The sequence below is a fragment of the Heterodontus francisci genome, unplaced genomic scaffold (genome assembly GCF_036365525.1).
Source record: "Heterodontus francisci isolate sHetFra1 unplaced genomic scaffold, sHetFra1.hap1 HAP1_SCAFFOLD_172, whole genome shotgun sequence".
Lineage (NCBI taxonomy): Eukaryota > Metazoa > Chordata > Chondrichthyes > Heterodontiformes > Heterodontidae > Heterodontus > Heterodontus francisci.
In genome coordinates, this window is record NW_027141631.1 from 3868111 (window position 1) to 3890917 (window position 22807).

General features: G+C 46.1%; 1 pseudogene; it reads left to right on the plus strand.

Moving 5' to 3' along the window:
- The first annotated feature begins 17157 nt into the window (after window positions 1-17157).
- LOC137364213 (U2 spliceosomal RNA) lies at window positions 17158-17292 on the plus strand (annotated as a pseudogene).
- Window positions 17293-22807: the final 5515 nt, after the last annotated feature.

The following is a 22807-nucleotide window of genomic DNA, read 5'->3' on the forward strand; positions in this document are numbered from 1 at the left end:
AATGACGAGGAGCTCAACAAGCTTCTGGGAGGAGTGACAATCGCTCAGGGCGGGGTGCTGCCTAATATCCAGGCCGTGCTGCTGCCCAAGAAAACCAGCGCTCAGAGCTCCCAGAAAAAGTAAAGCGGCCAAAATGTCATCCAATAACCCAAAGGCTCTTTTCAGAGCCACCGACAGTCTCTGTGAAAGGGCTGGTTACTGTCAGGAGGGAGTCAGTGATGGAGTTATTGTAACAGTGGATTGACCTGTTTCACATCTGTCCAGGTGTGTTTTCCGTTCCCTCTCTGGATTGCGCTCTGTTTCTCTCCTCACACATCCCCCTGTACCAACCCACCCCCAGTTAAATGAAGAACTGAACTACAGGGTGTCCATCAACAATTTAATAAATGCTGCCACCTTCAATTTCATAAATTCGGAGACCCTCCTGGTGCATTAATGATAAGTGGTTTGGCGCTGATTAATTAATTTAATAATGACAGTATCTGGGTCAATTCTGGTCTGTTTTTCATTTAGACAGTTTGAATTCTGTTCTTTTTTTCCTCCGGTGATCTGAGCGCCGCTTCTCACTGAGAATCTGCTCATGGAACAGAGTGAGTGCAGAGTAAGAGAAGGAACTTGAAACAATCACTATCGCTAGAAAAAATGTATGAGGAAAACTAATGGGACTAAAGACTGACAGATCCCCTGGACCTGATGGCCTGCATCCTAGAGTTTAAAAGAAATGGCTACAGTGGATGCATTGGTTGTAATCTTAAATTCCCGAGATTCTGGAACAGTCCCAGTGGATATTAAAACCGCAAATGTGAAACCCCTATTCAAAAAGCAGGTAATGATAGGCCTGCTAGCCTAATGTCTGTCATTGGGAAAATGCTGAAATCCATGATTAAGTAAGTGGTAGCAGAACATTCAGAAAATTAATGTACAATCATGCAGAGTCAACATGGATTTATGAAAAAGAAATCATATTTGACAAAATTATTTTTGAGGATGTAACAAGCAGGGTATATGAAGGGGAACCAGTAGATGTAGTGATCTGCTCTGATGATGCTACCTTCCATGACAGCACTTCTGATATGTCTTCATTTTTCCTCAACAGAGGATTCCCCCCACCGTGGTTGACAGGGCCCTCAACCGTGTCGGGCCCATTTCCCGCACCTCTATCCTCACCCCTTCCCCTTCCTCCCAGAACCGTGACAGGGTTCCCCTTGTCCTCACTTACCACCCCATCAGCCTCCATATCCAAAGGATCATCCTCCGCCATTTTCGCCACCTCCAGCATGATGCCACTACCAAACGCATCTTCCCCTCCCTTCCCCTGTCAGCATTCTGAAGGGATCTTTCCCTCCGCCACACCCTGGTCCACTCCTCCATTACCCCCACCACCTCGTCCCCTTCCCATGGCACCTTCCTCTGCAATCGCAGGAGGTGTAATACCTGCCCATTTACCTCCTCTCTCCTCACTATCCCAGACCCCAAACACTCCTTTCAGGTTAAGCAGCAACTTATTTGTACTTCTTTCAACGTAGTATACTGTATTTGCTGCTCACAATGTGGTCCCCTCTACATTGGGGAGACCAAACGCAGAATGGATGACCGCTTTGCGAAACACCTCCGCTCAGTCCGCAAGCAGGACCCTGAGCTTCCGGTCGCTTGCCATTTCAACACTCCCCCTTGCTCTCATGCTCACATCTCTATCATGGGCTTGCTGCAGTGTTCCGGTGAACATCAACGAAAGCTCGAGGAACAGCATCTCATTTACCAATTAGGCACACTACAGCCTGCCGGACTGAACATTGAGTTCAATAATTTCATTGCATGACAGCCCCCCATTTTACTTTCATTTTTAGTTATTTTTTCTTTTTACATTTTTTTGTATGTTTATTTTATTTCATCTTAGTCTGTTCAATTGGCTTACCCACTGTTTTTTTTTCATGTCTGTACTTGCTGCTATTCAATTTTCAGTCCGTTAACACCCGATCTGTAATAATGCTTTGGCTTTCAACACATCATTAACATATTGTTTGCCTTTGCTCCATGACCTTCTGGTCAGTTATTCTCTGTGACCTTGTCCTATCTACACCTTCTCCTTTCTTATCTCTTGCCCCACCCCCGCTTTACTTGCTTATAACCTTTGACATTTCTAATATTTGCCAGTTCCAAAGACGTGTCACTGACCCGAAACGTTAACTCTGCTTCTCTCTCCACAGATGCTGCCAGACCTGCTGAGTATTTCCAGCATTTCCTGTTTTTATATCAGTAGATGTTGTTTATTTGGAGTTTAAAAAGTGTTCGATAAAGTGCCTTGTAAAAGACACAAGATAAGAGCTCATGGTGTTCAGGTGTAATATATTAGCATGGATAGAGGATTGGCTAACTAACAAGAAACAGGGAATTGGGTTCAATGGGTCATTTTTCAGTTTGGCAAACTAACTAATGGTGTGCCACAGGGATCGGTGTTGGGGTCTCAACCACTTACAATCTATAATTACTGGCTTAGATGAAGAGATCGAGTGTATTGTAACCAAATTTGCTGGTGATACAAATATAGGTGGGAAAGTTGTGAGGAGGCCACAAAGAGTTTGCAAAGGGATAAAGGCAGGTTAAGTGTGTGGACAAAAATTTGGCAATGAAGTATAATGTGGGAAAATGTGAGGTTATCCACTTTGGTATGATGTGAAGAAAAGCAGAATATTATTTTAATCGAGAGAGACTGCAGAATGCTGTGGTACAGAGAATCAGGGGGTCCTTGTATATGAATCACAAAATGTTAGCATGAAAGTACAGCAAGTAATTAGGAAGGCAAATGGAATGTTGGCCTTTATTCCAAGGGGGATGGGGTAGAAATGTGCAAGTTGTTGGTTCGACCACACCTTGAGTGTTGCATGCAGTTTTGGTCTCCTTATTTATGGAGAGATATATTTGCATTGGAGGTCGTTCAGGCAAGTACCACTAGGTTGATTTCTGGGATGAAGGTGTTGTGTTATGTGGAAAGGTTGACCTGGTTGTGCTACACTCATTGGAGTTTAGAAGAATGAGAGTCAATCTTATTGAAATACATAAGATTCTGAGGGGGCTTGACAGGGCATTTACTGAGATGATGTTTCCCCTCATGAGGGAATCAAGAACTCGGGGGAACAGTTTCAAAATAAGGGGTCTCATTTTCGATGTAGTTGAGGAGGAATATCTTCTCTCAAAGGGCTGCTATTCTTTGGAATTCTCTACCCAAGAGGATGGTGGAGACTGGTCATTGAATATATTTAAGGCTGAGTTAGACTGACTTTTGATCTACAAGGGAATGAAGGGTTATAGGGGCAGGCAGGATAGTGAAGTTGAGGCCATGATTAGATCTGCCATGATCTTATTGAATGGTGGAGCAGGCTCAATTGGTGGAATGGCCTAATCCTGCTCCTAGTTATTATGTTCTTACATCATATTGCCAGGTGGAAATAAAATCCTGACTTATGCATACATCCCTGCTCCAGCAGGTATTCCCATTCATGGAGCAGTGCAGATATTGGGTTGTTCCTGGATGTCACTAACTTGTTATAAAACTACCAAAGAAAACCTGATCAGCAGAAGCTGAGTGCTGCAGTGGAATCAGACACTGACACTCTTTGTATTACTGATCATCCTTTGTGGTTCGTCATAATGATTATTAATTGAAATATTACATTCATGTTATGCCGAAAACCACACCTGTCAAAAATGAGACATATTAATTTTGTCGTATGAACTGTTATGGACTTCAAATACCTTGTTTAAAAAAACCACAACAATGGCTGAAAATATGGCTGCACATTTGCATTCTAAAAGACTAAACAAGACAGTGGGAGTGCTCCCTGATTCAATTGGCCAGATGGGGTTGTCAATGGAGATGATCAAGAGACATTGAATGTGTAAGATACTGCATTACGCTCCCCCCTCCCCACGCAACCCTCCCCCCACGCACCACCACACTCCACTCTCCCAGCAGACAATCAAACAATGCCGGAGAGGCAGAAGTTGTTTCCAATTCAGCCCAACTCAGTACTGCTGAAAGGTAGGTCCATTGATCTCAGTTCAAAATCACACCCACTATCAGATTGAAAGGCACCGGATCAATCTCACACAAGTGCAGCCTAAGCTACAAATTAAATATGAGGTAGAGCAGCTGATGGAAAGGTACAGAATGAATCCTAAGAATGTAGACCAGAGTGCAGACTGAGAGACAGATTACAATGTAGTACAAACATCTCATACAGTATCAAAAGGAAAGTTACAGTATTATGCCAATTAGTGCAGACTGCACTACACATGACATACCAATCCAATAATCTCTGTCAGAGCTGTAATGAAAGATAGAGTATCAATTCAATGATTCTAATTATACTGAGCACACCATTTGTGAGTTTGAAATATATGTCATCATTCACAAATGTGTTCAGAGTTACAGACTAAATACTCGTCCAAAACAAACAGAGATGAGGAGAAATTTCTTTACTCAGAGGGTTGTTAAACATTAGGAATTCTCTACCCCAGAGAACTGTGGAAGCTCAGTCATTGAGTATGTTTAAAGCAGAGATTGACAGATTTCTAAATACAAATGACATAAGGGGATATGAGGATAGTGTGGGAAAAAAGGCATTGAAGTGGATGATCAGTCCTGATCCTATTGAATGGCAGAGCATGCTGGGTGTCCTGCTCCTATGTTCCGAAAACTCTCATACCACAACTCAATAAAACACACAGTTAAAATGAGGCAAATTGTGATACATTATGGCGTTAAACAAATAGTTCTCAATACCATCCCTGAGATACATATTAAGTACCGGTACAGAGGAATCCTGCACCAGAGTCTCATAGATACAGAATGTACCACACTTGTAGACAATACCAGTCGCTGAGAGATACAAAATTAATTCCACTTTAACTGACTGTCCCAGAAACAGACACATAAAAAATGAATTGTAACACACATTAAGAACCAGAGACTGCCAAATGCAGAATGAGCTCTGGATGTGCACATGCAGACTGTACCAGAAATTGACTAATACTCAATGGGACCCACACTCATACGTTGTACCAGAGACTAACAGCTAAAGAATAAATCCAACATTCACTTCCAGTACCAGAAAATAATATATGCATAACAGATATCACTCACATACACTAGCAGAGACTGACAGACACAGAGTGAGTCACAAAATCAATTAATTTCAGAGACCAGCAGATAGAGAATTAATCTCACTCTCACAGAAAGAACCAGAGACTGACAAATATACAATGAGACCCAAGCTCACATAAAGTGACAGACACTTAATTAAAACCACACACAAACATAATACCTTAGACTGACACATAGAGAATGAATCAAACAATCACATTCTGACTGTAAGACTGGTGCATACAGAATGAATCTCACACTCACATTTAGTTCCAGACACTGACAGATACAGAATTATATCCACATTCACCCACAGTAGCAGATAGATACAGAAGCTGCCACACATTCACATACAATACTCATGATTGACAGACAGAATGAATCACACAATCACATTTAGTTCCATAGACTGACACTCAAATAATCTCACACTCAGATACAGTACAACAGAGATAGATTTAGAATTACATTTGCTGTCATATAATGTACCAGAATGTGTGACAAACTTAATCTCATACAGTACAAAAGATTGATGGAATTTGTTCCACACTCAATGTAATAAGTTTTAAGTAAGTGAAGTGGGCATGGCGGAGGGGTGGGGAGGGTAGGTGGAGGTGGGGAAGAGAACAAAAGGGAAGGTGTGTGTTCAGGCAGGAGACGGTTGCCCACCTCCTCCTGGAATGTGTCTTTGCAAAGCATGTGTGGAAAGAGATGCAGTGGATTTTGTTGAGATTCATCCCAAGCAGCTCTGTAACACAAGAGTCTGTGCTCTCCGGGCTGTTCCCAGAGACGCGCACCGAGATAAACATCAGCTGCTGCTGGAAGACTATCAATTTGGTAAAAGACGCCCTTTGGTCTGCACAAAACTTGCTGGTCTTCCAGCGCAAAGAGTTGTCCACCACCGAATGTTGCAGACTGGCACATTCCAAGGTCCAGGACTACGTGCTGAGGAACGCACTAAAGCTTGGGGCAGCCGCAGCAAAGACTCAGTGGGGAAAGACCAATGTATAAGGTCCCCCCAACAAGCTGAACGGAGGGGCTGGATCCATGGAAAACCCCTTGAACTGTATCCGGAAAATTTTTGTTTGCTATAAAATGTAAAATGAAATGGAAGGATGGTGAGGCAATTCACTCCAGTATTGAAGGAAACTGATCTGCTTTGCATTGTTTGTATTTTTGTAATGTATTTTTTACAGATTTTTATGAATAAAATATATCTTGGAATTCAACAAAAAGTGTTAGGGCAGGAGAGATTAACTGACAAGCAGGTCATGCAGCAAAGACAACGGGAGAGTGCGAATGGTGCAGTGAAGGGCAAAACATTAGTGTACAGACAGTGTTAATGACAGAATAATGAACAGCTCTCTCCAAAAGCACAAACTTGAAAAACCAAGATTGAGGCAGGAACATGGTAACAAAAAATTATCAATCAAAATAAAATAAAATAATAAAAAAGATCCAGCCATGCTCTGAAATTATTTTACTTAATGTTCAGTCCGGAAGGCTGTTGAGTGTCTAATCAGAAAATGAGGTTCTGTTCCTGGAGTTTGCTTCACTGGAACACTGCAGCAGGCCGAGGACAGAAATGTGGGTATGAGAACAGTGTGGTGAAGTGAAGTGGCAAGCAACCTGAAGCTTGGGTTCATGCTTACAGATTGTCCGGAGATGTTCCGCAAAGCAGTCACCCAATCTACGTTTGGTCTCCCCAATGTAGAGGTGCCGCATTGTGAGCAGCGAATACAGAAGACTAAATTGAAAGAAGTACAAGTAAATCGCTGCTTCACCTGGAAGGAGTGCTTGGGGCCTTGGATGGTGAGGAGAGAGGAGGTAAAAGGGCAGGATCTATGCCTCCTGCGATTATATGGGAATAGGCCATGGGAAGGGGAATGCTGACAGGGCAGTGGAGGGGAAGATGTGTTTGATAATGGCATCATGCTGGAGGTGGCAGAAATAGTGGAGGATGATCCTTTGGATGTGCAGGCAGGTCGGGTGGAACTTGGTTGCAGTTCTGGGAGGGAGGGGAAGGGATGAGGGCAGAAGTGCAGGAAATGGGTCAGACACGGTTGAGGGCCCTGTCAACCACAGTGTGGGGGAATCCTCGGTTGAGGAAAAAGTAAGACATATCAGAACTGCTGTTGTCGAAGGTTGCATCATCAGAAATGATGTGTCAGAGATGGAGAAACTGGGAGAATGGAATGGAGTCCTTACAGGAAGCAGGGTGTGAGGAAGTGTAGTCAAGGTAACTGTGGGAGTCGGTGGGCTTAGAAAGAATATTAGCGGACAGCCTTAAATTCAGAGATGGAGACAGAGAAGTCACAAAGGGAAGGGAAGTGTCGGAGATAGATCATGTGAAGGTGAGGGAAGGGTGGAAATTGGAAACAAAGTTGATGAAGTTTTCCAGTTCGGGGCGGGAGCAGGAAATGACACTGACACAGTCATCATTCTACCGGAAAAAGAGCTGGGGGGTGGGGCCCTGAGTAGGACTGGAAAAAGGAATGTTTGACATACACCACAAAAAGACAGGCATAACTAGGACCCATGTGGGTAACCATGGCAACACCTTTTATGTTATTATCTGAGTAACACAGCTCCTGATTCACCAAACTCTGTCCACCATCTACATGGCACAAGTGAGGTGTGTAATGGAATACTCTCCACTTGCCTAGCTGAGTTCAGCTCTAACTTCACTCTGGAAGCTCGACCCCATCCAGGACAAAGTAGCTCACTTGATCAACACCCCGTCCACCACCTTAAATATTCACTCCTTCCACCACTGGTGCACAGTGGCAGCAGTGTTTACAATCCTAGACAGCACCTTCCAAACACGTGAACTCGACCACCATTTTTAAAAAACCATTCATGGGATGTGGGTGTTGCTGGCTAGGCCAGCATTTATTGCCCATCCCTAATTGCCCTGGAGAAGGTGGTGGTGAGTTGCCTTCTTGAACCGCTGCAGTCCATGTGAGGTAGGTACACTCACAGTGCCGTTAGGAAGGGAGTTCCAGGGCTTTGACCCAGTGACAGTGAAGGAACGACAATATAGTTCCACATCAGGATAGTGTGTGACTTGGAGGGGAACTTGCTGGTGGTGGTGTTCCCATGCGTTTGCTGCCCTTGTACTTCTAATTGGTATAGGTTGTGGGTTTGGAAAGTGCTGTCTAAGGAGCCTCGGTGTGTTGCTGCAGTGCATCTTGTAGATGGTGCACACTGCTGCCACTGTGCGCGCTGGTGGAGGGAGTGAATGTTTGTGGATGGGGTGCCAATCAAGTGGGCTGCTTTGTCCTGCATGGTATCAAGCTTCTTGCGTGTTCTTGGAGCTGCATCCATCCAGACAAGTGGAGAGTGTTTCATCACGTTCCTGACTTGTGCCTTGTAGATGGTGGACAGGCTTTGGGGAGTCAGGAGGAGACTTACTCATTGCAGGATTACTAGCCTGTGACCTGCTCTTGTAGCCACAGTATTTTGTGGCTACTCCAGTTCAATTTCTGGTCAATGGTAGCCCCTAGGATGTTGATAGTGGGGGATTCGGCAATGGTAATGCCATTGAATGTCAAGGGAGATGCTTAGATTCTCTCTTGTTGAAGGTGGTCATTGGATAAGTCCTGGATACTGTCGAGCACTTGTTGCATTTCTACACAGACTGCTTCAGTATCTGAGGAGTCACGAATGGTGCTGAACACTGTGCAATTATCAGCGAAAATCCCCACTTCTGACCTTATGATTGAAGAAGATTATTGATGAAGCAGCTGAAGATGGTTGGGCCTAGGACACTACCCTGAGGAACTCCTGCAGTGATCTCCTGGAGCTCAGATAATTGACCTCCAACAACCACAACCATCTTCCTTTTTGCTAGGTATGACTCTAACCAGCGGAGAGATATCCCCCTGATTCCTTAGAAGGACAAGAGCAGCAGACACATGGGAATACTACAATCAGCAACATCCCCTCCAATCCACATCCTGACTTGGAACTATTTTGCCGTCCCTTCCCTAGGGCATATCAAAATCCTGGAACTCCCTCCCTAATAGCACTGTGTGTGTACCTATAGCATATGGACTGCAGTGGTTCAAGTAGGCAGCTCACCAAAACCAGGGCAACTAGGGATGGGCAATAAATGATGGTCTTGCCAGCGATGCTTACATCCCATGAAAAAAAATAACAAAAATAAAATGGAGTTAAAATCTCTATGAAAGAAATCTTTATAAAATTCTGCAATCAGTCCATGTGACCAGGAGATCCCCACCCCCTTCATTCCAGTTTTTACTTGCATTGATTCCACTTCATTGTCACACACGATTCTCTCATCCTCCTTTAAACCCTCTTCAATAAAACCACTCACTTTCCATCAACAATTTGCAAATGGATTCATTTATGATGCTGGAACATTCCTCACACAGAAATTATTCAACTCAGTAAAAACATTCTTACAGCTGATAACTTTGCTACCAATTGAAGGACTGTCTAATGTGGTTATCAAGTCAGAGTGAAAAGTTTATTAAACTTGGTTCCATTCAATCCAGCTGTCATAAACTTTGAACCTTTATTCATTTTATAAACAGTATTTGAAGGGTCTCAGTAACAATGTTCAGTGTTGATGAGAGTGGGGTCTGGGTGAGAAGCTGCTGAGTGTGACAGGGTCAGGACTGAATGCAGGAAGTTCTCTAACAGTCTCTCACTCTCTTTCTCCCTCTCTATTGCTGAAGGGATTGAGTTGATTGACAACTGGCGGCTGCTGGTATTTGAATAAATGAAGTTCCTTCCAAACATTTTTTGATTGACAGCTACACAGAACTTTTTTGTCCCAGGACACAAAAATGAACAGAAGTGGATCAGTGTAGGATGATTCTCGGTCTGTATAAAAGGGGTGTGATTTCAGCTGCCATGGTCCAGTGGTTAAAGATTTCAACATTGAAATCCACTGGACTTATCCGAGTTTGGTTTGAGTCCTGCTCACAGAGGATCTATTCAGTGATTTTAATTATTTTAAATCTTTAATCCTCTATTTCCAAAAAACGCAGGCACTGAAATAACTCATACTCCTCACCATTGCTATCCATTATACAGGTAGTGGCTGCATGGTCCAATGGAGACACACTAGGAGGGCACTGGGAGAGGTTTCTTCTCGGGTTTTAGGACTCTTTTGGTCGACCAACAGCAACCGGATGTCTGCAGAGGAACTCGGAGTGCCAGGCCGCTCAGAGGACAGACTTTCCAGGATCAATTTTAATCAGGGGACAAAATATCAGTGGAACAGAACATCAAAGGTCCGAGGATTGAGGCTGAAATTCCCGATGTTTTGGAAGAAACCTGCAGATGTGGGACGTTAATATTTGCTCGGTGCAGATTCACTTTGGTCCGTTATTGTGTCCTGCGACAAACAAATGGCTGGCAGCTGTCAATCCAAAAAATAAAAATCAGAAGATTCTGGCAATTTCCACCCTTACAGCTCTCAGCAGTCTTGGTTCCATCTCATCCAGTCCCAATGACTTATCAACATGAAGTACAGCCAGCCGTTCCAGTATCTCCTATTGATTAGAACGTGCTGACTGAGCTGTGTTTTCACCACTTCTGGGCAATCAGACAGTTCACCCTTCATTCTGCTCTGATTCACTTTCCCAAAGCAGATCTACAGATTCTCAAATCTGGGGACAAGGATTTCTTATTTGCTTCCTTTCAGTTTTTATCATTCTCAACTGACAATATAATCCAAAACTCGGACAAATCCTCCACCTTGCATCGTGTCCCAGACTCAGTAGAAAGCAGCACATAGTGACATGAACACACTGACAGATACAATCCGTCACACTCTGATTCAGTGAGATTAATGTCAAGAGTGGTTTCCAGATCAAATGCAATGATGAACAAATTTCTCTCAAAGGAGGTGTGGTTGACTGAGGTACCTTTATAGTATTTGCAGTGAATTTCTGTGCAAGAAGGGACAATCGTCAAACATCCATTCCGAAATCCTTCGCTCAGCAAAGACAGACAGAGTCCTGTTTTAAATAAAAACAGAAAGTGCTGGAAATATTCAGCAGGTCTGGTAGCATCTGTGCAGAGAGGAGCAGAGTTAACATTTCAGCAGTTCTGATAAAATGTCACAGACCTGAAAGGTTAACTCTGCTTCTCTGTCCACAGATGCCACCAGACCCGCTGAGTATTTCCAGCACTTTCTGTTTTCATTTCAGATTTCCAGCATCTGCAGTATTTTGCTTTTGTTACTGTCCTGTCTTATTGTGCTGCTCAATAAAGTAGTTGGAAAACCAAGTTACAGTCAGGCTTAAAGGGGATTTGAATCCAGGATTGATCTGTTCATTAAAGAGGTGCTTCGACCAACTAAATCAAAGGGTCAAAATACAGTGTTTGAGTTTTTTGAGCTACAGATTAGTGCAGATCTTTCTAGCTGTGCTGAACATTGATTTCCATCTCCGGGTTCTTTCTGAGTCTGTGAGTTTGCAGTTCTTTCCGAGTGAGTGCCAGACATGAAGGTATGTTTAGACGATTTCTCGTAAGTTATTTGCATCTCCTATTTTTCTGAAATTTGTACAAACACATTAAATGAGGGAATCACATAAGTCACGCCGTGAAATTTCTCCACAAAAAACTGAAAGGTGACAGTGTTTATTGTGAGGGGTTTCCACTTATTCAGACACATATCTAGTAAAAGTGATCAGGACGTGATTCACATATGTAGTGTATTTGTATATTATGCTAATAATGTAATGACGTGATGATGTAATGGCGTGAATAAACACTTATTTGAACTGGCCATATTTGGTGTCCATTTCCTCTGCTGGACCCACCTGAAAATATTAGAGAAAATGGCAACTAGGGGAAGATAAAGTCTGTAAATATAGGCAGAAAACAGCAGCAGGGACTGCAGTAAACAAGATCAGCCTGGTGACTTAGTTGCTCGGATCGTGGAGAATTTAGCTGGGTTGTGGGCAGCCTGAGCCTCAGACTGTCTCCTGAGTTGAATAGGATACCGCAGGGTCTTAGTGCTCATTGAGGAAATTTGGCTGTACCCATGGGATACAGCTGAAAGCTGGCAACGAATGAGAGGGTTTGAGCAACATTCCGTTCCTATATTGAAAGAATGGGCATGTTCTTAGAGTTAAGAATATTTTGGGACTGGTAGGTGAGGCGGTCAAGACTCAGAATAAGGCAATTCCTGAGCAAAAGAAAACAATTTTGCTTCTGGAAATTGGCCTGGAAGTGTCTGGCATGCTGACAAAGCTTCCTGCTCTGAACAAAGCAAAATATGTGCCAGTCAAAACAAAATCACCAAGTTGGAGGAACATTTCAACCCTAAGCCACTAGAGATAGCAGAATGCTATACATTTGGAACCAGAAATCAGAAAAGTAGTGAAGCAGTTGGTGAGTATATTGTGGCACTGAAGAATTTTTATTACGTTGCAACTTTGGCACATTCTGAGACCATGCATTTTGAGACATATTTGTGTGTGGATTTGTGAACAAAAGAATCCAATCGAAGTTACTAAACACACAAAATCTTACATTTGAGATCGTGTGTAAGATTGCTGTTTCCATGGAGATGGCATCAAAGAATGTTAGGGAATTTTATCCCATGCTGGTAAATAGTACAGGTTTCTGTCCACTGTTAAAGTGCTTCAGCCAAGTCTGAAGTGGACAGACATAGCCAGAAGAGTGCCAATGATAGCAGTTTAGTGTTGTTATCACCATAAGGGCAACCACACAGCACAATCATGTCAGTACAGAAATGCAAAATGTTTTAATTGTCAAGCAGAGGCCAAAGAAGGAAAGGGAACTAATTCCAGTGGTAATGGAAAACAGTGATGTTATAAGGGTGGAGTTCACAATCTTGAAGTGAATCCAGAGTGCCTAACCAAAGAGGAGCAAGGGCTGTACAGCATTTATGCCACTAGCAATCACTCAAATGATGGAGACTTTTGTACAATGTTGTTGGTAAATAAACAGCAAATTGCTACGACCATGGATTGCTCCATCATGAATAGAGAAATGTATGGGAGCAAAGTCAGTGATGTACCTCTAACTGAGAGCACAGCTCAATTGAAAACCTACTCTGGTGAGGTGTTAGTAATGTGTTGGCAAATGGAGTGTAATGTGCAACATAAGGGCAGGCCCCTCAAGATACCTGTTTTTTATTCATTATTTCATGGGAGGCAGGCATCACTGGCAAGGCCAGCATTTATTGCCCATTCCTAATTGCCCTTGACAACTGAATTGCTTGCTAGGTCATTTCAGAGGACAGGTGAGAGTAAACCACATTGTTGTGGGCCAGCATCACATACAGGCCAGACCAGGTAAGCACAGCAGATTGCCTTCTGTAAAGGGTATGAGTGAACCAGATGGGTTTTAATGAAAATCAATTATAGTTGCATGGCACCACTACTCAGATTTTATATTATTCATTAATGAATTGAATCTGAATTCCACCAGCTGCCATGGTGGGATTTAAACCCATATCCCCAGGGCATTAGTCTGAGTCGTGAGATTATCAGTTCAGTGACATTACTGCTATGCCAGCCTCTCCCCTACAAGGTAGTGAGATATGTCAACAAAACAATAATAATGGGGAAAGACTGGCTTTGAAAGCTGAAGTTAGACTGGAAGCATGTTTTTTCATGTGGTGTACCTTGGCCTGAAAATCAATGAAAAGAACTCCAGCCAGTGAAAGAGAAGATAGAGGCTATGGTCAAAGCCCCAAAGACAAAAAGATGTGTCTGAGCTTAGATCTTTTCTCGGCATGGTCCAATACTACTCACAATTTCTGCCTGAGCATGCAATGGTGTTAGCTCCACTACATAAGTTGTTGAAGAAAGATGTGAAATGGAAATGGTCTAAAACACAAGATGCTAATGATGCATGTAAGAGAAGCTCGATCAGTGACACACTACACATTCATTACCACACAAATGGTGAACTGAAGCTAGCTTCAAAATATGGAGTTGGAGCAGTAATCAGTCATGTTGTGGATCATGGCCGCTGCAAAGGCTCAATGGGGAAAGAACACTGTGTTAGGTCTTCCCACCAGAGTGAACTAAAGGGCTGGACCCATGGGAAACCCCTCTGGCTGTCTACACCAACATGGGTCTGCTGTAAAATGTACATGGCATGTAAAATGGAATGGAAGGGTTGTGAGGCAACTCACTCCTGTCTCGAAGGAATCTGATTTCCTTTGCGCTTTTGGAATGTCAACTTGGTGCTGTTTTGGACTGTTTTGTAAAGCTTTTTTTAAACAGATTATTATGAATGGAGTATACTTTTGGGCAAAAGTGTCTGGCAGAGGTGAAGGATGCAAGGGACCTGGCAAAGGCAGAGCAAAGCGGCACCGCACAGTGCTTCATGATAATATCCAGGGCATCACCAAACCAGCAATCCTCCGCCTGGCTCGCCGTAGCAGGGTCAAGCGGATCTCGGGTTTGATCTATGAGGAGACTCGCGGGGTGTTGAAAGGTTTCCTGGAGAATGTGATCAGGGATGCGGTCACCTACACTGAGCACGCCAAGCGCAAGACGGTCACTGCCATGGATGTGGTGTACGCTCTGAAACGGCAGGGCCGCACTCTCTGCGGATTCGGCGGCTGAGAAACCAGCCCCTTTCCCACAAACACACAACAAAGGCTCTTCCAAGAGCCACCCACCGCCTCACAGAGAGAGCAGTGACCTGGAAACGGGAGATGGGATAGGCTGTTCAGAACTGACTGGAATAAATCTGTGCTGTGTTCGGGTATAAAACTGGAATCCCCGAGTTTGACATTTCATTTGCAGCAAGGATGTGCAGTGGATTTGATTTTCTAAACGGGCTGTGTAAACAGTGCCCGAGGCTCTACACTTAGTTATTTCCCCAGTCGACACATGCCCTCAGTGAAAAGCCACATCACTCCTCCAGAATCACTCATTGTTTTCAAAGAATTTCAAAATGATTTCGCTGCAATGAGGGAATCCGGGAGTTTTGCAGCAGCCGTTAAATCGGTCACTGGAACCAGACCCACTTGTGATGTTATTTCCCCCGAGACGGTGTTTCCTGCACTGAAACTGACAGGGTTTGTGAAACTGACCAATTTCCAAAATATACTTTATTCATAAAAATCTGTAAAAATTACATTGCCAAACAGTTTCAAACAGCACCAAAAAATACAAACATTGCAAGGGAGATCAGTTTCCTTCAACACAATCATGAGTTGCTTCACAACCCTTCCATTTCACATTTGTCATGCCAATTACAGTTTTACATTTACAGCAAATGAAAATTTTCCCGATACAGTTCGAGGTGTTTCCCATGGATCCAGCCCCGCAGTTCAGCCTGGTGGGGGGACCTTACACAGTGGTCTTTCCTCATTGAGCCTTTGCTGCGGCTACCCCAAGCTTTAGTGCATCCCTCAGCACGTAGTCCTGGTCCTTGGAATGTGCCAGTCTGCAACATTCGGTGGTGGACAACTCCTTGCGCTGGAAGACAGCAAGTTTCGGGCAGACCAAAGGGCGTCTTTCACCGAATTGATAGTCCTCCAACAGCAGTTGATGTCTGTCTCGGTGTGTGTCCCTGGGAACAGCCCGTCGAGCACAGACTCCTGTGTTACAGAGCTGCTTGGGATAAACCTCGACATAAACCAACGCATCTCTTTCCACACCTGCTTTGCAAAGACATATTCCAGGAGGAGGTGGGCAACCGTCTCTTCCCCACCACAGCCACCGTGGGGGCATTGCGCGGAGGGGGCGAGTCTTCGGGCATGCAGGAAGTATCTGACGGGGAAGGCTCTTCTCACCACCAGCCAAACTACATCTTGGTGCTTGTTTGAAAGTTCTGGTGATGAGGCATTCTGCCAAATGACTTTGGTGGTCTGCTCGGGGAACCATCCGACAGGATACCCCATCTCCTTTTCCCGTAGGGCCTTGAGAACATTCCGTGCAGACCACTGCCTGATGGATCAGTGGTCAAAGGTGCTTTCCCGCAGAAACTGCTCCACGAAGGATAGGTGGTACAGCACGGTCCAACTACATGGAGCGTTCCGCAGCAATGTGACCAGGCCCATCCTTCGCAACACTGGGGACAGATAGAACCTCAGCACGTAGTGACACTTGCAGTTTGCATACTGGAGGTCTACACGCAGCTTGATGCAGCCGCACACGAAGGTGGTCATCAGGATGAGGGCCACGTTGGGTACATTTTTCCCGCCCTTGACCAGAGATTTGAACATCGTTTCCCTCTGGACCCAGTCCATTTTAGATCCCCAGATGAAGCGGAAAATGGCTCGGGTGACCACCACACTTGAGTGCCTCTGCTGCCTGGGATTGTCACCCCCTCTCATGCTCGCATCCTTCCTAATAGACTCAGCAAAGGGTTCAACACAGCAAACAAACAAGACAGGGGAGAGATGACAGCCCTGTCTGACTCCAGATTGGATCAGGAAACTTTCCGATTCCCACCCATTGATTGAGACTGCGCTACTGATGTTCGTGTAGAGCAGTTTGATCCAATTGCAGATTCCCTCCCTAAACCCCATTTTGGAAAGAACGTCCATCATGTAGGTGTGCGATATCCTGTCAAAAGCCTTCTCCTGGTCCAGGCTGATGAGGCAGGTGTCCACCCTCCTGTCCCGTACATAGGCGATCGTATCCCTGAGTAGCACGAGACTATCAGAGATCTTCCTGCCGGGTACAGTACAGGTCTGATCAGGGTGAATCACCAACTCCAGAGCAGACTTGACTCGACTGGCTATGACTTTGGACAGAGTTTCAGCTCAGTCATTCAGGGACCTGGAATTCACACAGTTTGAGCCCACGCTTACCCGAACCCACTTCTGATTGGTCACCCTCTTCTTATTCACATGTCTTAACCAATCGCAGAGCCTTGAATTAGAAAATGCAGCCAAGCATTGGCTTAAATTGTCGACCTGACAGAATATATTAAATCGAAAAAGCCTCCAATTTCAGTGCAGTAAAGAAGCGAATTCCTGGAAAATCTATGTCCAGTAGCTTGGGGTCCAGGCAACTGAAGGCAGGACCGCCAGTGGTGGAGCTTCTCAGCCTTTTGGCTAAGATCAAGTGTAGTATCTGTTCTTCTCAGTACTTATTTGGCAGAGGAGAAACCATGATCAGTGGCTTTTGATCCTGGGTAGGCTTTGAGTAAAATGGCTATAACCAATCTTTGAGCTTCAGGCCAGGGAGTGCGGAACACCATTCGGGTGGTGGTGAAGGACAAGGAAGGAGATGCACTGGTCGATCGCACCTTCTTCATCAAGAAAATCCTCATCGATTGCTGTGGATTTCAAGCTATGGACATCTTCTGCCTGCAGGATTTCCCCAGCAGTGGGTATATCGACATGACATTCAAGAATGTGGCGGGATGCATCAAGTTCCTGAAGGCGTTCAAGGAGAAAACGGACCGGGCGCCGCTGTCGATCCTCACAGTGGAGCCGCTCTTCACGCTTCCGTCACAACGTGACCGGGTGGTGACAATTCACCTCTACAACCCCCATGTTCCGGTGGTGGATGTACTCACCTTTCTCGCCAGGTACGTCGAGGTGGCCAGCACTGATGTCAAAGACCCCTTTGGGATTTGGATAAATAAGCGGCAAGTCAAGGTGACCTTGAAGGTCGATGCCAATGGAGCCATCATCCACCCTCCCTCCAGCTTCGCTATCAGGGGAAGTCGAGGCTTCTTGGTCTACGCTGGGCAGCCCAAAGTTTGTAGCACCTGTGGCAAATCTGGTCACGTGGCAGCTAACTGCAGCACGGTTGTCTGCAAGAACTGCAAGAAGGAAGGCCATCAGACCAAGGACTGTAAGCAGAGTAAGTGTTGCAACCTGTGCGGTGCGGCAGGCCATCTCTACAAAACCTGCCCCAAACGCTGCCTCAGTTATGCTCAGGCGGCAAGGTCCAAGGAAAGGCCGGGAGAAGGTTCGACGAAGGCGTCCGGTGTTGGAAAGGAGACAAGCAACCTTCTCTGCAGTGAGGAACTTGTACCTGAGAAGGAGAAGAAAGGGAAGGCAACTGAAACCAGCAACCCGGCACCTACCCTGCACCCAGAAACCCCTCCTCCACAGACAGAATCAATGGAGGAGGAGGCAGCAGATGGACAAACAGGTCAGTGGCAGTTTGTCCAAAGGAAAACCACAAAGAAAAGACCTCCAAAAGCGGAACAGGCCACCACCCAAACCAGTGGCAAGAGGAGGCTACCGTCTGAGACAGACTACAGCAGCTCCTCTTCACTGGATGAGGAAGTGCCGGAGCGACAGCACCTTCAAAAGAAGCGGCAGAACTCAAAAGGAGCTGGAAGATAAAGCCCCCCAGCCCCCGGGCACTGGAAGCTGTGATGGGCCTGTCAAGCCCCAAACCCAAAGCGCCACACCTAGCGACATGGCCAACACATCCCAGCTCTGGGACACTGAGAGCAAAGACACATCTGGCGCACTTCAGCTCTGGGAAGCCGGCAGCAGTGATGTTTTCGAGGAGGAACAGAGGGGAACAGCAGAGAACAGCCCAATCCCTGCTGCCAACAAGACCCCCGCCCCCCCCACCGATGTCACCTCAGTGGAAGAAACCCTGCATGAAAAACCAGGAGGGGTTTCTGATCCCAACGAGTGTGAAACAGCTTGCGTACACTATGGGTATACAGGAACATCCTGAAGGACTGGGACTAGCAAGGACAAATGGTATGGGAAGCAACAACTAACATTAAAAAAATGGGTATCAGGATTGCTTCAATTAATGTGCGTAGCATTAAATCTACTATGCGATGGATTACCTCGCCAAGGTCAAAGCCGACCCCCTGTTTCTGCAAGAGTGTGGAATTCCACATCTCAGCACCGACAGGCAGTGGTCGCAATGGTGGTCCCACGGGCCATCAATCTGGTCAGGGGGTAATGATTGCCATTCCTCCGGCCTGGGTCTTCTGCTGCGGGGAGGTAACTTCACCATCTCCGAAGTTAAGGAGGTGGTGGGCAGTCGCCTCCTCATCGCAGATGTAATGTACAACAATGCTTCGCTCTGGTTGATCAGCATGTACGCCCCGTTTCAATGCAGCGAACGGTTGACCGTCTTTAGAATTAGAATTAGAATTAGAACTGGAACATTACAGCGCAGTACAGGCCCTTCGGCCCTCGATGTTGCGCCGACCATCTGACCTACACTATTCCATTTTCATCCATATGTCTATCCAATGACCACTTAAATTCCCTTGAAGTTGGCGAGTCCACTACTGTTGCAGACAGGGCGTTCCACGCCCCTACGACGCTCTGCGTAAAGAAACTACCTCTGACATCTGTCCTATATCTTTCACCCCTCAACTTAAAGCTATGTCCCCTCGTGTTGGCCATCATCATCCGAGGAAAAAGACTCTCAATATCCACCCTATCTAACCCTCTGATTATCTTGTATGTCTCTATTAAGTCACCTCTCCTCCTCCTTCTCTCTAACGAAAACAACCCCAAGTCCCTCAGCCTTTCCTCGTAAGACCTTCCTTCCATACCAGGCAACATCCTCGTAAATCTCCTCTGCACCCTTTCCAAAGCTTCCACATCCTTCCGATAATGCGGTGACCAGAACTGCACGCAATACTCAAGGTGCGGCCTCACCAGAATTTTGTACAGCTGCATCATGACCTCGTGGCTCCGAAACTCGATCCCCCTACTAATAAAAGCTAACACACCATATGCCTTCTTAACAGCCCTATTAACCTGGGTAGCAACTTTCAGCTATTTATGTACCTGGACACCAAGATCTCTCTGTTCATCTACACTACCAAGAATCTTCCCATTAGCCCAGTACTCTGCATTGCTGTTACTTCTTCCAAAGTGAATCACCTCACACTTCTCCGCATTAAACTCCATTTGCCATCTCTCAGCCCAGCTCTGCAGCCTATCTATGTCCCTCTGTACCCTACAACACCATTCGACACTATCCACAACTCCACCGACCTTCGTGTAATCCGCAAATTTACTAACCCACCCTTCTACACCCTCATCCAGGTCATTTATAAAAATGACAAACAGCAGTGGCCCCAAAACAGAACCTTGCGGTACACCACTAGTAACTAAACTCCAGGATGAACATTTGCCATCAACCATTGCTGCTGGCAACGTGCAGGCCAGTCATCGTCGGCGGTGACTTCAACTGCATCATCGATGCAGCTGGGCGATCTGGCAGAGACGACAGCAAACTGGACGATATGTCCAGATTCCTAATAGAAACAGTAAAAGATGCAAAACTGCACGACGTGTTCAGCAAACCTGCAGACGGAGTGCAGCGTAGATAGACATGGTCAAGATTGGACGGGTCTGCCCATTCCAGGATTGACTTCCTGTTTGTGGCCCATGCCGTCACGGTCGGATCCATTGACGTCAAGCCGGTGTTCTTGTCAAACCACTGCCTTGAAATGGCCGACTGTCACTTACAGGACGACTAGCGGGTTGGCAGAGGGACGTGGAAGCTCAATGCTACACTGCTAACCCCAGAGAACGTTGAGGAACTTAAAAGGGATTACAAAGGTTGGAGAACCGTGAAACCCCTCCTGAGTCTCCAGTTCACAGGTGGGACGCGATCAAGGAGAACATCAAGAGGTTCTTTCTCCTCAAAAGGTGTTCAGAGGGCGAGAGAGAGACAGAGGGAAATGTCCTGACTCCAGAAAAGTATGCAAAATCTGCTCCGGCTACAGTCGATGGGGGTTGAGGTCAAGGAGGACCTCCAAGAGGTGAAGAGAAAGCAGGCCTCGCTCTTTGCCACGGAGACCTCCAATATCATCTTCCGGTCCAGAGTCCACCCCATTGAGCAGGATGAGATGTGCTTGCATTACTTCTTCCAAAAGGTACACAGAGAGAGCTCTGTTATCAGCAGCCAGAAGGAAGAAGATGGCTCGGTAACATCTTCGCAGTCCGACATACTAAGGATCAGCAAATCCTTTTATGCTGGGCTGTATGACGCAAAGCCCACAGACAGAAGAGCCTCCCAGTCCTTCCTGTCATCTATCACAGAGGTCTTAGATGACAGCAGGAGGGGGAGACTGGACAAGCCGCTAACTCGGGATGAGCTGACAAAGGCCGTCAAGTCCTTCGAGACGAATAAAACTCCCGGAAGCGATGGCTTACCGGTTGAGCTGTATTGTGTCCTGTGGGACTGGGTTTGCCTGGACCAGCTAGAAGTATATGAGAGTATGCTCCTGGCCGGCAGCATGTCAGAATCCATGAGGAAAGGCATCATCACCCTCATTGACAAGCGGAACGGGGAGAGGGCAGAAATTGGAAATTGGCAGTCCATCTCACTGCTTAATGTTGACGACAAGATTCTGTCCAAAGTCATAGCCAGTCGAATCAAGTCTGCTCTGGAGTTGGTGATCCACCCTGATCAGACCTGTACTGCACCTGGCAGGAAGCTCTCCGATAGTCTTGCACTACTCAGGGATACAATCGCCTATGTACAGGACAGGAGGGTGGACACCTGCCTCATCAGCCTGGACCAGGAGAAGGTTTTTGACAGAATATCACACACATACATGATGGACGTGTTTCCAAAATGGCGTTTGCGGAGGGAATCTGCAATTGGATCAAACTGCCCGACACAAACATCAGTGGCGCAGTCTCAATCAATTGGTGGGAATCGGAAAGTTTCCCGATCCAATCTGGAGTCAGACAGGGCTGTCCTCTCTCCCCTGTCTTGTTTGTTTGCTGTATTGAACCATTTGCTGAGACTATTAGGAAGAATGTGAGCAGAAGAGGGGTGACAATTCCAGGCAGAGGAGGCACTCAGGTTAAAACCTCCCTCTACATGGATGACGTCACGGTCTTCTGCTCGGACCCGCTGTCTGTGTGCAGACTGATGATCATCTGCGACCAGTTGAAACTGACCTCGGGAGCCAAAGTTAACCACGGCAAGAGAGAGGCCATGTTCTTTGGGAACAGGGCTGACCGATCCCTTGTCCCCTTCACCGTCAGCTCAGACTACCTGAAGGTGCTGGGAATATGGTTCAGAAGGGCCGGGGTGTGCACCAAAATCTGGGAAGAGCGAGCAGCCAAGGTACAACACAAGCTGAGCATGTGGGAGAAGCGATCTCTCTCCAATGTGGGTAAGAACCTGGTCATCAGGTGCAAGGCGCTCACGTTGTTGCTGTTCATGGCGCAGGTCTGGCCCATACCCCACTCCGGCGCAGTGGCGGTCGCCCGAGCCATTTTCCGCTTCATCTGGGGATCCAAAATGGACCGGGTCCGGAGGGACACGATGCTCAAACCTCTGGATAAGGGTGGGAAAAATGTACCCAACATCACCCTCATCCTGATGACGACCTTCGTGTGTGGCTGCATCAAGCTGTGTGCAGACGCAAACTCCAAGTGTCACCACGTGCTGAGGTTCTATCTGTCCCCGGTGTTGCGAAGCCTTGTCACATTGCCGCGGAATGCTCCATCCAGTTGGACTGTGCCGTTCCACCTATCCTTCGTCGAGCAGTTTCTGCGGAAAAACACCTTTGACCACCGGTCCATCAGCCAGTGGTCTGCACAGAATGTCCTCAAGGCCCTACAGGAAAAGGAGATGGCGGATCCTCTTCCCCAAGCAGACCACCGAAGTCATTTGGCGGAATGCCTCATCACCAGAACCTTCAAACAAGCACCAAGATGAAGCTTGGCTGGTGGTGAGAAGAGCCCTCCCAGTCAGATCCTTCCTGCACACCCGAAGT